The sequence below is a fragment of the Panthera tigris genome, chromosome X, assembly GCF_018350195.1.
Source record: "Panthera tigris isolate Pti1 chromosome X, P.tigris_Pti1_mat1.1, whole genome shotgun sequence".
NCBI classification, from domain to species: domain Eukaryota; kingdom Metazoa; phylum Chordata; class Mammalia; order Carnivora; family Felidae; genus Panthera; species Panthera tigris.
Genome location: NC_056677.1, coordinates 59142574 through 59158892, shown reverse-complemented (window position 1 = coordinate 59158892; position 16319 = coordinate 59142574). Strand labels below are relative to the sequence as shown.

Sequence of the window (16319 nt, the reverse complement as noted above, 5' to 3'; positions counted from 1 at the left end):
TGGAAGGAAAGGAGTGAAGATCATGCTTCCAGGAGAGTGTGATGTGCCAGAAGTGATGGACAGGACTTCCTTGAAGAGACCAGCTGAACTCCTCACTCTGCTTCATGCAAACAGGCTAAGGGCCTGGCCCCTCCACGCCCCTCTAGCCCCTCTGGCCCTGTCCTGTCCTTCCTCCCTCCCACAGCTGAGTGCACTGTGCTCAAGCAGTGGATACATTTCTGGCATGTGACATCCCCTCTGTTCCTGAGTCTTTACTCCCACCCCTCCTGAGTCTTTTTCTTTTTCTTATTTTCTCTGAACTTCCCAGCAGGCTCAAGCCAGGTTTCTACTTGCTGACCGAAAAATCAGAGGTGTTCAGGCAGATGGTGAGTTGTCATTTGGTGGGGATGCCATAGACAGGAGTGTTCATTTGGGCCTTCCCTACATGGGAGAGATTCATAAGATTACGTACATCAAAGCTCTGGGGAGGTGTATGGGTCCAAACGAGTTATCAAAGCAAGGAGGGTGAGCTAGGTGATGGCATCCATAGTCCAATCAACAGCAGAGCTTTTCCTCTCAGAGGGTTATGTGAGATGCCATGGCTGTGAATCAGCATCTGATGGGTAATGGACAGGTGGTTTGAGGCCTAGAGAGCTTGGAAAATGTGAGGGACGGGGGTGGGGGGGGCTGCTATGCTGGGCCAAGTTGAAAGCAGAATAATTAAGGTAAGAGCTCATCGTTGCCTACCTCTGCCATATGAAATTTCATCTTTGACACTTGGGTTACAAGTGAAGCTGTGTAGTTATGCCCCCTTTTTACCACTAAGAACTATGAGAGTCTGTGCCACTGAATTCAGGGGAACTCCCTTGCAAACAGTACCTGGATGGGAAAGAGGAATGAGGTGGGCTCAGAATCTTTTATTTGGTTTTTGAGAAATAGCATTGTTTAGGAAAGCATCTCTTACATAGCTGTGAGGATACAGGGCTAATCTTCTCTGGGAGCCTATCAATGGGCCATGACCTGGGGTCATAGAAATGAATGAAGCTGGGTTGCTACTTCAAGCCACTCTGTGGGAGAGAAGCCAAGAAAAGGATGATTACAGTAGAGAACAATGGAAGTAACTTTACATGGCTATGGGAGGAACAAGAAGTGACAACCATCCAGCCTTGGGAATTAGAATAGAGTCTTCGAGATTTCCCAGAGGAGGCATGCCTAAAATGAGTGAGGGAAAAAGTTGACCAGGAAATAGAGAAAGAGGAGTGCTTCGCAAGCAGGATCCCAGGGCAATAAAGTGAGTTTTTGTAACTGCAAAATCAGTAGACCCTGTTCTGGGGATTAAGTAGAAGTCAAGGTCAGTCATGAGGAGTATAAAATTGTGCCACACAGAGGTACTGAACCCTGGGGTTTCAGAAGCAAAAGGTGTGTGTGTGTGTGTGTGTGTGTGTGTGTGTGTGTGTGTGTGTGTGTATTTAGATTTGACAACAGTCCATTGATTATTTTTCCTTTGTGATTCATACTTTTTGAATGAATGTTCTACCTAAGATACCTTTGCCTAACTTCACGACACACAAAATTTTCTCTCATGTTGTCTTGCAGATCTTCAATTTTACAATTTGCACTTAGATCTATGATTTATTTTGAGTTAATTTCTTTTTTTTTTAATTTTCTTTAACGTTTATTTATTTTTGAGACAGAGAGAGACAGAGCATGAACTGGGGAGGGTCAGAGAGAGGGAGACACAGAATCTGAAACAGGCTCCAGGCTCTGAGCTGTCAGCACAGAGCCCGACGCGGGGCTTGAACTCATGGACCGCGAGATCATGACCTGAGCCGAAGTCGGCGGCTTAACCGACTGAGCCACCCAGGCGCCCCTGAGTTAATTTCTGCATATAGCATGAGGTACTGAAGTTTGCTTGTGCTTTCTTTTTCCATATGGAGATACACTTTTCCCAGCAGCATTACTTAATTATTTGATAAATTAATCATCCTAGAACCTTTGTCACACATCAACTTACCATATATAGTTAAGTCTATTTCTGGGCTTTCTATTTTATCCTTTCATCCATATGTCTATTTTTATGATGATACCACACTGTCATGGTTACCATGCCTTTATATTAAGTCAGGGAATTTGGTAGTGTAAGTCCTCCATCTCTGTTCTTTTCCAAATGGCCTTGGCTATTTTATGTCCTTTGCATTTCCATATGAGTTTTAGAAATTGCTTTTCATTTTGATTATGATTATGACAAATCCCTAGATGAATTACTAGAGAATTGTCATCTTAAAACTTTTTGAGTCTTCTGATCCATGAACATATCTCCATTTATTGAACACTTCTTTAATTTCTTTCAGCAATATTTTATAGGTATCTGTGTACCAGTCTTGCACAGGTTACACCAAAATTCTCAGTAGGTATTCTATTTATTTTACTGCTATCATAAGTGGCATTGAAGAAAATTTCTATCTCCAGGTATTTGTTTCTGGTATCTTGGAATAAAAAGGACTTTTTGTTATATTGACTTTCTGTCCTGCGACCTTATTAAATTGTTTCTTAGATCTGGGAGATGATTTCTGAGTTTCTTTCCCCCTAGATTACTATTTTCTCTATAGACAATCATGCTTTGTGAAAATAAAGACAGTTTTGACTTTCTTCCTTTTCTATCTGCTTGCCTTTTGTTTCTTTTTATCTCATCAAATAGAACCTCAAATGTAATGTCAAATTGACACAGTAAGAGTGGACATTCTGCAATATTTCTAAACTTATGGGAGAAGCATTCAGTCTTTCACCATCAAGTATGATGCCAACAGCAGGTTTTTTTGGTAGACTAACTTTATCAGGTTGAAGATGCTCCCTTATGCTCTTAAGTTACTAGATGTTTTTATTGTGATTGGATATTCTATATTATCAAATGATTGTTCTGTCATATTGTGATAATCATTAATTTTCTTTCATTCCCTTAGTATGGCAAAGCAGTGATGTAGTTTTTAAATGTTAAAATGACCTTGGGGGTGCCTGGGTGGCTCAGTCAGTTGAGCGTCCAACTCTTGATTTCTTTCAGCTCAGGTCATGATACCAAGGTCGTGGGATCAAGCCTCATTGGGCTTCACACACAGCATGGAGCCTACTTAAGATTCTCTCTCCCTTTGCCCCCTCCCCCACTTGGGTGCTTTCACTCTTTCTCAATAAAATAAAATAAAATAAAATAAAATAAAATAAAATAAAATAACCTTGTATTCCTAGGAAAAACTGTGCCTGGTCATGGATTATACCATTCAGATATCATTGGATTCAAATTTCTAAAATTTCATGAGTAAGTTTTACATCTATGTTCATCAGGGATACTGGTCTGTAGTGCTTTCTTTCCCTTGTAATGTCATTTTCCATTTTTATTTTTTATTTTTTTGTATAAAAGTAATGCTGCCCTCATGAAATGAACTGGCAAGTGTTCCTCCTGGATTTTCTGGAAAAGCTCTGTAGGACTGCTAGTATTTTTCTTTTCTTTTTTTTAAATGTGTGATACTGTTCACCAGCGAAGCTATCTAGGACTGAAGTTTTCTTTATGAAAAAAATCTTGAATTACAAATTCAATTTTCACATATTGGTGTATTTTCTAGTTTTTCTCCTGCTACTAATTTCTAGTTTCATTCCATTGTGATTGGGAAAAATGCTTTGCATGATTTCCATCTCTTGAAACTTATTAATACTTGTTTTGTTGACTAACATAAGGTTTCTGCTGGAGAATGTTCCAGATGTACTAGAGAAAAGTGTGTATGTTTTTGTTTGTTTTGGAATGGAGTTCTCTGTATGTTTGTTAGATACAATTGTTCTATAGGGTGGTCCAAGTCCTGCATTTCCTTTTTGATCTTCTGCGTGGTAGTTCTAACCATTACTAGAAGTGACTATTGAAGTCTCCTATCATTGTAGAGCTGACCATGTGTTCCTTCAATTCTGTGCATGTTTTCTTCATATATTTTGGAGTTCTGATATTTGGTGCAAATATGGTTATAATTATTATGTATTCCTGGTTCATTGACCCTTTTATCATTATAAAATGACCTTCCTTGTCTCTTTTGACAGTATAGCTCCTTTTATTTTAGTTACTATTTACAGGGAAAATCTTTACCCATCCTTTCACTTTCACCTTCTATGTGTCCTTGTACCTTAAGTGAGTTTCCAGTAGATAGCATTTAGTTGGATCATTTAAAAAAATCCATTCTGCCCATCTATGTCTTTTAGTTGGAGAGTTTAATGCATTTAATAACATTTAAAGTAAGTGCTAGTAGGGAAACACTTTTTTTCATTTCGTTATTTGTTTTCTGTATTCCTTATAGTTTGTCCCTTATTTCCTCCATTACTTTCTTCCTTATGTCTAGTTACTTTTTGTAGTTTCACATTTAGATTTCTTCTTGTTTTTCTGTGTGTACACTCAATAGATATTTTCTTTGTGCCTACTACAGGGATTGCATAAAACATCCTGAAGTATAACAATCTATCTTAAATTAATCCCAATTTAACTTCAATTGCACACAAACTCTAGCCCTTTACAGTTTAACCTCCATTTTTATATGATTGATTTTACAAATTTTATTTCATTTTTTTCAATATATGAAATTTATTGTCAAATTGGTTTCCATACAACATCCAGTGCTCATCCCAAAAGGTGCCCTCCTCAATACCCATCACCCACCCTCCCCTCCCTCCCACCCCCCATCAACCCTCAGCTTGTTCTCAGTTTTTAACAGTCTCTTATGCTTTGGTTCTCTCCCACTCTAACCTCTTTTTTTTTTTCCTTCCCCTCCTCATGGGTTTCTGTTAAGTTTCTCAGGATCCACATAAGAGTGAAAACATATGGTATCTGTCTTTCTCTGTATGGCTTATTTCACTTAGCATCATATTCTCCAGTTCCATCCATGTTGCTACAAAGGGCCATATTTCGTTCTTTCTCATTGCCATGTAGTACTCCATTGTGTATATAAACCACAATTTCTTTATCCATTCATCAGTTGATGGACATTTAGGCTCTTTCCATAATTTGGCTATTGTTGAGAGTGCTGCTATAAACATTGGGGTACAAGTGCCCCTATGCATCAGCACTCCTGTATCCCTTGGGTAAATTCCTAGCAGTGCTTTGCTGGGTCATAGGGTAGGTCTATTTTTAATTTTCTGAGGAACCTCCACACTGCTTTCCAGAGTGGCTGCACCAATTTGCATTCCCACCAACAGTGGAAGAGGGTTCCCATTTCTCCACATCCTCGCCAGCATCTATAGTCTCCTGATTTCCTCATTTTGGCCACTCTGACTGGCGTGAGGTGATATCTGAGTGTGGTTTTGATTTGTATTTCCCTGATGAGGAGCGACGTTGAGCATCTTTTCATGTGCCTGTTGGCCATCCGGATGTCTTCTTTAGAGAAGTGTCTATTCATGTTTTCTGCCCATTTCTTCACTGGGTTATTTGTTTTTCGGGTGTGGAGCTTGGTGAGCTCTTTATAGATTTTGGATACTAGCCCTTTGTCCGATATGGCATTTGCAAATATCTTTTCCCATTCCGTTGGTTGCCTTTTAGTTTTGTTGGTTGTTTCCTTTGCTGTGCAGAAGCTTTTTATCTTCATAAGGTCCCAGTAATTCATTTTTGCTTTTAATTCCCTTGCCTTTGGGGATGTGCCGAGTAAGAGATTGCTACGGCTGAGGTCAGGGAGGTCTTTTCCTGCTTTCTCCTCTAGGGTTTTGATGGTTTCCTGTCTCACATTCAGGTCCTTTATCCATTTTGAGTTTGTTTTTGTGAATGGTGTGAGAAAGTGGTCTAGTTTCAACCTTCTGCATGTTGCTGTCCAGTTCTCCCAGCACCATTTGTCAAAGAGACTGTCTTTTTTCCATTGGATGTTCTTTCCTGCTTTGTCAAAGATGAGTTGGCCATATGTTTGTGGGTCTAGTTCTGGGGTTTCTATTCTATTCCATTGGTCTATGTGTCTTTGTGCCAATACCATGTTGTCTTGATGATGACAGCTTTGTAGTAGAGGCTAAAGTCTGGGATTGTGACGCCTCCTGCTTTGGTCTTCTTCTTCAAAATTACTTTGGCTATTCGGGGCCTTTTGTGTTTCCATATGAATTCTAGGATTGCTTGTTCTAGTTTCTAGAAGAATGCTGGTGCAATTTTGATTGGGATTGCATTGAATGTGTAGATAGCTTTGGGTAGTATTGACATTTTGACAATATTTATTCTTCCAACCCACGAGCAGGGAATGTCTTTCCATTTCTTTATATCTTCTTCAATTACCTTCATAAGCTTTCTATAGTTTTCAGCATACAGATCTTTTACATCTTTGGTTAGATTTATTCCTAGGTATTTTATGCTTCTTGGTGCAATTGTGAATGGGATCAGTTTCTTTATTTGTCTTTCTGTTGCTTCATTGTTAGTGTATAAGAATGCAACTGATTTCTGTACATTGATTTTGTATCCTGCAACTTTGCTGAATTCATGTATCAGTTCTAGCAGACTTTTGGTGGAGTCTATCGGATTTTCCATGTATAATATCATGTCATCTGCAAAAAGCGAAAGCTTGACTTCATCCTTGCCAATTTTGATGCCTTTGATTTCCTTTTGTTGTCTGATTGCTGATGCTAGAACTTCCAGCACTATGTTAAACAACAGCGGTGAGAGTGGACATCCCTGTCGTGTTCCTGATCTCAGGGAAAAAGCTCTCAGTTTTTCTCCATTGAGGATGATGTTAGCTGTGGGCTTTTCATAAACGGCTTTGATGATGTTTAAGTATGTTCCTTCTTCCCGACTTTCTCAAGGGTTTTTATTAAGAAAGGGTGCTGGATTTTGTCAAAGGCCTTTTCTGGATCGATTGACAGGATCATATGGTTCCTCTCTTTTCTTTTATTAATGTGATGTATCACGTTGATTGATTTGCGAATGTTGAACCAGCCCTGCATCCCAGGAATGAATCCCACTTGATCATGGTGAATAATTCTTTTTATATGCTGTTGAATTCGATTTGCTAGTATCTTATTGAGAATTTTTGCATCCATATTCATCAGGGATATTGGCCTGTAGTTCTCTTTTTTTACTGGGTGTCTGTCTGGTTTAGGAATCAAAGGAATACTGGCTTCATAGAATGAGTCTGGAAGTTTTCCTTCCCTTTCTATTTCTTGGAATAGCTTGAGAAGGATAGGTATTATCTCTGCTTTAAACGTCTGGTAGAACTCCCCTGGGAAGCCATCTGGTCCTGGACTCTTATTTGTTGGGAGATTTTTGATAACCGATTCAATTTCTTCGCTGGTTATGGGTCTGTTCAAGCTTTCTATTTCCTCCTGATTGAGTTTTGGAAGCGTGTGGGTGTTTAGGAATTTGTCCATTTCTTCCAGGTTGTCCAATTTGTTGGCAAATAATTTTTCATAGTATTCACTGATAATTGTTTGTATCTCTGAGGGATTGGTTGTAATCATTCCATTTTCATTCATGATTTTATCTATTTGGGTCATCTCCCTTTTCTTTTTGAGAAGCCTGGCTAGAGGTTTGTCAATTTTGTTTATTTTTTCAAAAAACCAACTCTTGGTTTCGTTGATCTGCTCTACAGTTTTTTTAGATTCTATATTGTTTATTTCTGCTCTGATCTTTATTATTTCTCTTCTTCTGCTGGCTTTATGCTGTCTTTGCTCTTCTGCTTCTATTTCCTTTAGGTGTGGTGTTAGATTTTGTATTTGGGATTTTTCTTGTTTCTTGAGATAGGCCTGGATTGCAATGTATTTTCTTCTCAGTACTACCTTCACTGCATCCCAAAGCATTTGTGTTGTTGTATTTTCATTTTCATTTATTTCCATATATTTTTAAATTTCTTCTCTAATTGCCTGGTTGACACATTCATTCTTTTGTAGGGTGTTCTTTAACCTCCATGCTTTTGGAGGTTTTCCAGACTTTTTCCTGTGGTTGATTTCAAGCTTCATAGCATTGTGGTCTGAAAGTGTGCATGGTATGATCTCAATTCTTGTACACTTATGAAGGGCTGCTTGGTGACCCAGTATGTGATCTGTCTTGGAGAATGTTCCATGTGCACTCGAGAAGGTGCAATATTCTATTGCTTTGGGATGCAGAGTTAAATATATCTGTCAAGTCCATCTGATCCAATGTACCATTCACGGCCCTTGTTTCTTTATTGACCATGTGTCTAGATGATCTATCCATTTCTGTAAGTGGAGTATTAAAGTCCCCTGCAATTACCACATTCTTATCAATAAGGTTGCTTATGTTTATGAGTAATTGTTTTATATATTTGGGGGCTCCAGTATTCGGCGCATAGACATTTATAATTGTTAGCTCTTCCTGGTGTATAGACCCTGTAATTATTATATAATGCCCTTCTTCATCTCTTGTTACGGCCTTTAATTTAAAGTCTAGTTTGTCTGATATAAGTATGGCTACTCCAGCTTTCTTTTGGCTTCCAGTAGCGTGATAAATAGTTCTCCATCCCCTCACTCTCAATCTAAAGGTGTCCTCCGATCTAAAATGAGTCTCTTATAGACAGCAAATAGATGGGTCTTGTTTTTTTTTATCCATTCTGATACCCTATGTCTTTTGGTTGGTGCATTTAATCCATTTACGTTCAGTGTTATTATAGAAAGATACGGGTTTAGAGTCATTGTGATGTCTGTATGATTTATGCTTGTAGTGATGTCTCTGGTACTTTGTCTCACAGGATCCCCCTTAGGATCTCTTGTAGGGCTGGTTTAGTGGTGACAAATTCCTTCAGTTTTTGTTTGTTTGGGAAGACCTTTATCTCTCCTTCTATTCTAAATGACAGACTTGCTGGATAAAGGATTCTCGGCTGCATATTTTTCCTGTTCAGTACATTAAAGATCTCGTGCCAAGCCTTTCTGGCCTGCCAAGTTTCAAAAGAGAGATCAGTCACAAGTCTTATAGGTCTCCCTTTATATGTGAGGGCACGTTTATCCCTTGTTGCTTTCAGAATTTTCTCTTTATCCTTGTATTTTGTCAGTTTCACTATGATATGTCGTGCAGAAGATCGATTCAAATTACATCTGAAGGGAGTTCTCTGTGCCTCTTGGATTTCAATGTCTTTTTCCTTCCCCAGTTCAGGGAAGTTCTCAGCTATAATTTCTTCAAGTACCCCTTCAGCACCTTTCCCTCTCTCTTCCTCCTCTGGGATACCAATTATGCGTATATTATTTCTTTTTAGTGTATCACTTAGTTCTCTAATTTTCCCCTCATACTCCTGGATTTTTTTATCTCTCTTTTTCTCAGCTTCCTCTTTTTCCCTAACTTTATCTTCTAGTTCACCTATTCTCTCCTCTGTCTCTTTAATCCGAGCTGTCGTCGTTTCCATTTTGTTTTGCATTTCGTTTAAAGCGTTTTTCGGCTCCTCCTGACTACTCCTTAGTGCCTTGATCTCTGTAGCAAGAGATTCTCTGCTGTCCTCTATACTGTTTTCAAGCCCAGCGATTAATTTTATGACTATTATTCTAAATTCACTTTCTGTTATATTATTTAAATCCTTTTTGATCAGTTCATTAGCTGTTGTTATTTCCTGGAGATTCTTCTGAGGAGAATTCTTCCATTTGGTCATTTTGGATAGTCCCTGGAGTGGTGGGGACCTGCAGGGCACTTCCCCTGTGCTGTGGTGTATAACTGGAGTTGGTGGGCGGAGCCGCAGTCAGACCTGTTGTCTGCCCCCAGCCCACCCGCTGGGGCCACAGTCAGACTGGTGTGTGCCTTCTCTTCCCCTCTCCTAGGGGCGGGATTACTGTGGGGTGGCATGGCCCGTCTGGGCTACTTGCACACTGCCAGGCTTGTGGTGCTGGGGATCTGGCGTATTAGCTGGGGTGGGTAGGCAAGGTGCACGGGGGCAGGAGGGGCAGGCTTAGCTGGCTTCTCCTTAGGTGATCCACTTCAGGAGGGGCCCTGTGGCAGCGGGAGGGAGTCAGACCCGCTGCTGGAGGGGTGGCTCCACAGAAGCACAGAGTTGGGTGTTTGCGTGGAGCAAGCAATTTCCCTGGCAGGAACTGGTTCCCTTTGGGATTTTGGCTGGGGGATGGGGGAGGGAGATGGTGCTGGCGAGCGCCTTTGTTCCCCCGCCAAACTGAGCTCTGTTGTCCCGGGGCTCAGCAACTCTCCCTCCCTTTGTCCTCCAGCCTTCCCGCTTTCAGAGCAGAGCTGTTAACTTATGACCTCCCAGACGCTAAGTCGCGCTTGCTGTCGGAACACACTCCGTCCGGCCCCTCCGCTTTTGCAAGCCAGACTCGGGGGCTCTGCTTGGCCGGCGGGCCGCCCCTCTACCCCCGGCTCCCTCCCACCAGTCCGTGTAGCGCGCATCGCCTCGCCGCCCTTCCTACCCTCTTCCATGGGCCTCTCGTCTGCGCTTGGCTCCGGATACTCCGTTCTGCTAGTCTTCTGGTGGTTTTCTGGGTTAGTTAGGCAGGTGTAGGTGGAATCTAAGTGATCAGCAGGACACGCGGTGAGCCCAGCCTCACAAATTTTATATTTATATATTATGTACCTATTGACATGGGCTTATTATTTTTATGCATTTGTCGTTCATACTCTATAGAAAACAAAATAGAGTTACAAATGAAAATTACAATAACATACGTTTTTATGTGCCCATATATTTACCTTTACTGGATAATTTATATTATCATATGGCTTCAAATTACTGTCTAGAGTCCTTTAGTTTCCACTTGAAGGACTCCCTTTAACATATCTTGGATGGCAGGCCTAGTGGTAATGAACTCCATCAGCTTTTGTTTCTTTCAGAACGTCTTCTTTGTCATTTTGAGGAACAGTGTTACTGGATATAGTGTTCTTGGTTGACAGTGTTTTTCTTTCAGGACTTAAATATATCATCTCACTACCTTCTGGACTTCAAGGGTTCTGCTGAGAAATTTGCTAATAGTCTTCTTAGGGGTCCCTTATACATAATGAACCACTTTTCTCTTGCTCTTTTGAAGATTCTCTTTTTGTCCTTGGCTTTTGACAGGTTGATTACAATGTGTCTTGGGGTGGATGTCCTTGTGTTTATCTTGCTTGGATCCTTCAGTGTCTTGGATTTGAGTAGTTATGTCTTTCTTCAAATTTGGTATGTTTTCAGCCATTATCTCTGAATAATCTCTCTGCATGCTCCCTAACCCTTCTGGAACTTCTGTAATGCATATATTGTTCCACCTGGTGAAATACTAGAAGCCCCTTAGTCTTTCTTCAACTTGATTCATTCTTTTTCCCTTTTGCTCCTCAGACTCAGTAATTTCAAATCAACTCTGTTCAAGTTTATTGATTGTTTCTTCTGTCTATTTGAGTCTGCTGTTGAAAACCCTCTAGTGAATTTATCATTTTACCCATTGTATTTTCCATCCCTAGAATTTTTGTTTGGCACTTTAAAAACTAATTTATCTTTGTTGCTATTAGCCTTTCGTTCATATATCATCTTCATGATTTCCTTTAGTTCTTTATCTGTATTTTCCTTTAGCTCTTTGAACATATTTAAAAGAGTTCTTTTAAACTCTTGATCTAGTAGTTTTGATGCATGTGTTTCTTTAAGGACAGTACCTGGAGATTTCTATCTAACTATCTATCTGTCATCTATCTATCTATCTATCTATCCTCTTTTTAATGGACCTTATTTCCCTTCCATTTACCTTGCTCTTCTTCTATATTATATATATTGATTTGAGGCCTTTGTTCTTTTATAATATAAAAACTTAGTGCAATAAAATTTCCTCTAAGTGCCACTCTATATCTGCATCCCTCAAATTTTGTTTGTTATGCTGTGCTTTCATTTTCATTCCAATTAAAAATATTTTGTAATTTCCTTTGTGATATATTCTCCAGCCTATGGGTTATTAAAATATTTTCTGCTTAATTTACAAGTAATTTGGGATTTTTATACTATGTTTATGTTATTGCTTTCTCGTTTAATGCTGTTACAGCTCAGAAAACCTGCTCTGTATGATTTCAGCTCCTGTAAACTTCTTGAGACTTGTGTTAAGACCCAACACAGGCTCTGTCTTCATGGAATATACAACTTTGCCTCTGGTTATATCCTTTGGTATGATTTCTCTGATAATCATATACACACTCAGCTGTTTCTCAATTAGTATTTGTATGGTATACCCTTTTTTCACCTATTCATTTCTAATCTATTTGCATATTTGTATATAGTATACATCTAAATTTCTTCCAAACTGGAAACTGAACTCCTTCCAAACCGTTTTCTTCCAGTGTGTAGGTCCTTTAAATTTAGTGTAATTATCAATACATTTTTTTAAACCACAAACTTGATAGTAGCTTACTATTTGTCACATTTGTTCTCTGTTCTTTGTTCCTCGCATTTATGTTAGCTATAACTATTATATTTTACTACAGTGGCTACTCTTGGGCTTTCAGTATGCACCTTTAATGTATCATACTCTATCTTCAAATAATAGACACCATTTCACATACAATGAAATTTCCTCCTCCGGCATTTTGGAGCATCCTTTGCATATATTTTGCTTCTATGTAAGTTGTAAATGCCATTACCCTTTCATATTAATTTGTTATAAATAGACAATTATCTTTTATAATTTTTAATGACAAAATATTATATATATATATATATATATATATATATATATATGTGTGTGTGTGTGTGTGTGTTTTATTCCTTCATTCTTTTTGGCCAATCCAAGTTTCCATGTAGTATCATTTTACTTCTGACTGCAGAATTTCATTTAACTAACCTTTCTTTTCGTGAAGATGTGTTTATGATGATCCACTCAATATTATTTGGCTCTAAATAGCTTCAATTCCCCATTTTTAGAACAGTTTATCAAGATATAATTCACATACCATTCAATTAACTCATTTAAATTTTTCAATTCAATTTATTTGAGCATATTTAAGAGTTGTGCAGCCATCACTATAATAAACTTTAGAATATTAATAAATTTTAATAATGAACTTTAAAATGTAATAAGTTTTAATAATAAACTTTATAATATCTCACCAGTATGGCAAGAAGGGCACTTGCTGGGGCAGGAAGATTGAATGAGGTGGTCTGCAGGTGAATGCTGGGGCAGGACAAGTGGTACTAGCAAGATAGATGGAGAGTGTCAAACCCAGCTTTTGCAAGTGTATGGTTGTCTAGGCTGAAGGAGGGCAAGAAAAATGGTGCTCACCACCACTTCCATCCCAAAGAGAGCTCCTACAGATCCCTCTGCCTCCAGCACACATCCTAAAATTAGTCAATAAATCTCCTTCACATATAACCCAGGTATTTTTCAAACCGATGCTTCTGTGCTTTGTCTCATGCCAAGTGATATGGTATACTAACTCTTAAAGAGCACATACTTTGTTTCCCATAGCCATCCAGCTCTTCTCGAGGTAAGCCCCATTGATTTTTTATTTTTAAAGCCAGACTTTATGGGGAGTTGTCTTCTCAGGGCAGGTCCCAAGGGCCAGGGGTGCTCAATTTGGGGCTTGATCCCTTTACTCCTTTGCTCCTCCACTCTTCTGTACTTGTGATATCCTTCCCGTCTGGTGGTTTGGTTCCTGACTGCATCTCTGCCCTTCCTACTCTTTTCAATGTAAACTTCTCTTTATGACTTTAGTTGTGGAAGATCTGCTCTTCCAGTCTTCAGGTCATGTTCAGAGTGAGTTGCAATACATGTAGTTGTTGCCTCAGTGTGTCTGAAGGAGGTGGTGAACTCAGTTATCTTTCTGCTCCATCATCTTCCTGAGTGCTTTTCAGTACTTCATTTGTTTTTATGGCCAAATAACATTCCATTGTGTGGATATATCCCATTTTATGTATCCATTCATCAGTTGATGGGCATTTGGTTTGTTTCCACTTTGGGGGAATCTTATGCAAGCTTTTGTGTGGATATATATTTTAATTTTTCTCGGGTAAATACCCAGGACTGGAACTGCTTTGTTACATGATAACCCTGTGTTTAATATTTGAGGGAATGGCAGACACTTTTCCAAAGTGTATGCACCACTTTACATTCCAACCAGCAATGTTTGAGGGTTCACATTTTTCCACATCCTCAACAACAATGATTTTTCATCTTTTTTATTTTAGCTATTCTAGTGGGTGTAAAGTAGGTCCTCACTATGGTTTTAATTTGCATTTCCCTAAGGACGAATGTCATCAAGCCACTTTTCATGTGCTTATTGGCCACTTCTCTATCTTTTGGGGAAAATGACTATTCACATGTTTTCCTCATTTCTCAATGAGGTTATATATTTTATTATTGGTTTGTAAAACTAATTTATATCATCTGGATACAAATACTTTCCCCATTCTGCAAGTTCTCTTTTCACTTTCTTCATGGCATTATTTGCAGGAAATAGCGTTTTTAAAATCTGATGAACACTCTCCAGTTCCATCCACGTTGCTACAAAGGGTCATATTTCATTCTTTCTCATTGCCACATAGTACTCCATTGTGTATATAAACCACAATTTCTTTATACATTCATTAGGTGATGGACATTTAGGCTCTTTTCATAATTTGGCTATTGTTGAGAGTGCTGCTATAAACATTGGGTACAAGTGCCCCTATGCATCAGTACTCCTGTAATCCCTTGGGTCATAGGGTAGATATGCTAAGTGAAATAAGCCGTACAGAGAAAGACAGATACCATATGTTTTCACTCTTATGTGGATCCTGAGAAACTTAACAGAAACCCATGGGGGAGGGGAAGGAAAAAAAAAGAGGTTAAAGTAGGAGAGAACCAAAGCATAAGAGACTCTTAAAAACTGAGAACAAACTGAGGGTTGATGGGGGGTGGGAGGGAGGGGAGGGTGGGTGATGGGTATTGAGGAGGGTACCTTTTGGGATGAGCACTGGGTGTTGTATGGAAACCAATTTGACAATAAATTTCATATATTGAAAAAAAATAAAAAAATAAAGACTTCAAAAATAAATAAATAAATAAAATCTGATGAAGTTTATTATATCTCTTTTTAATGTGTACCTTGGCCTTTTGGTGTTGTGTATAAGAAAACGCTGCCTAAACCTATCATGAAAATTTACTGCTATGCTTTCTTCTTAGAGTTCTACACTTTTAGCTCGTATATTTAGGTCTGTGATCCATTTTGAATTAATTTTTGTATAGGGAGTAAAATAAGGATTGGGTCCAATTTCATTCTTTTGCTTGTGGATATCCAGTTCTCCTAGCAACATTTGTTGAAAACACTCCTTTTTACCCCATATAACTATCCTGCCACCTGTTTGAAAACCAACTGGCTGTAAGTGTGAAAATGTTTTGATGGACTTTCAATCCTATTCCATTAATCTATATAACAATCCTTATGCTAAACCCACACTGTCTTCATTGTTGGAGTTTCGTAGTAAGATTTGAAATTGGGAAGTGTGAGTCATCCAAGTTTAACCTTCTTTTTAAAGGTTTCTTTGGCTATTCTTGAATCCTTGAATTTCCATGAAAGTTTTGGGACCAGCTTACTTATTTTTGCAGAGAAGTCAGCTGGAATTTTGTTGGAGATTTCATTGAATCTGTAGATCAGTTTGGGGTGTGTGGCCAGGTTAAAATATTTACTTTCCCAGACAATGGGCAGGGCATGCCTTTTCTTTTCTTTTCTTTTCTTTTTTTCCTTTTTATAAATTGCAGTCAAATATGCATGGTGTAAAATTTAACATTTAACCATTTTTAGGCATACATCTTTGTTTCATTAAGCACAATCACATTGTTGTGCAACCATCAACATATTCATCTCCGGACCCTTTTCATTTCCCCCAGATGAAATTCTGTACCCATGAAACACTAACTCTCCATTCCCCTTCTCTTCCCACAATCCCTGTCAACCACCATTCTGCTTTTTATCTGCATGACATTCTGCCAATAACTGCTTTGTCTTTTCATGTTCATTCCACTTACATTTAATGTAATTAATGATATGGTATGATTTATGTCTGCCACTGTCATTTTTTTTCCTCATGTTTTCATGTTTCTCTCTCTCACCACTGAGGTACCACTTTGTGTTAAAAATATTTTCTCTCATACCGTTTTTATTGTTTACTACAATTTTGAATTATTTCTTAGTGGTTGCCTCACAAATTACAATTAAGATCTTAATTGAAAAAGAATCTAACTCAGATTAATACCAATTTAATTTCAATACTATGTAAAAACTTTGATCTTTATACCTCTGGACTCTCCAGCTCTTTTGTACTATTATTGTCATTTAAATTGCATCTTTATACCTTTAAAGTCCACCCAGATAGTTCCATAATTATTGCTCTATGCACTTGTGTTTTAAATCGGGTAAAGTCAGAAGAAAGTTACAAACAATAATATGTTTATGCTGTCTTTTATAAGTGCCA

General features: G+C 38.5%; 1 protein-coding gene across 1 annotated transcript in view; it reads left to right on the top strand.

Annotated features, from left to right (window-relative positions):
- Nucleotides 1–296: 296 nt before the first annotated feature.
- The window catches only part of LOC122230420 (doublesex- and mab-3-related transcription factor C1-like), a 33501-nt gene continuing 17478 nt past the window's right edge, over nucleotides 297–16319 (top strand). The window contains exon 1 of the mRNA XM_042975169.1: nucleotides 297–365. The gene's annotated coding sequence lies outside the window, so the exon portion shown is untranslated. The remainder of the gene's footprint in view (nucleotides 366–16319) is intronic.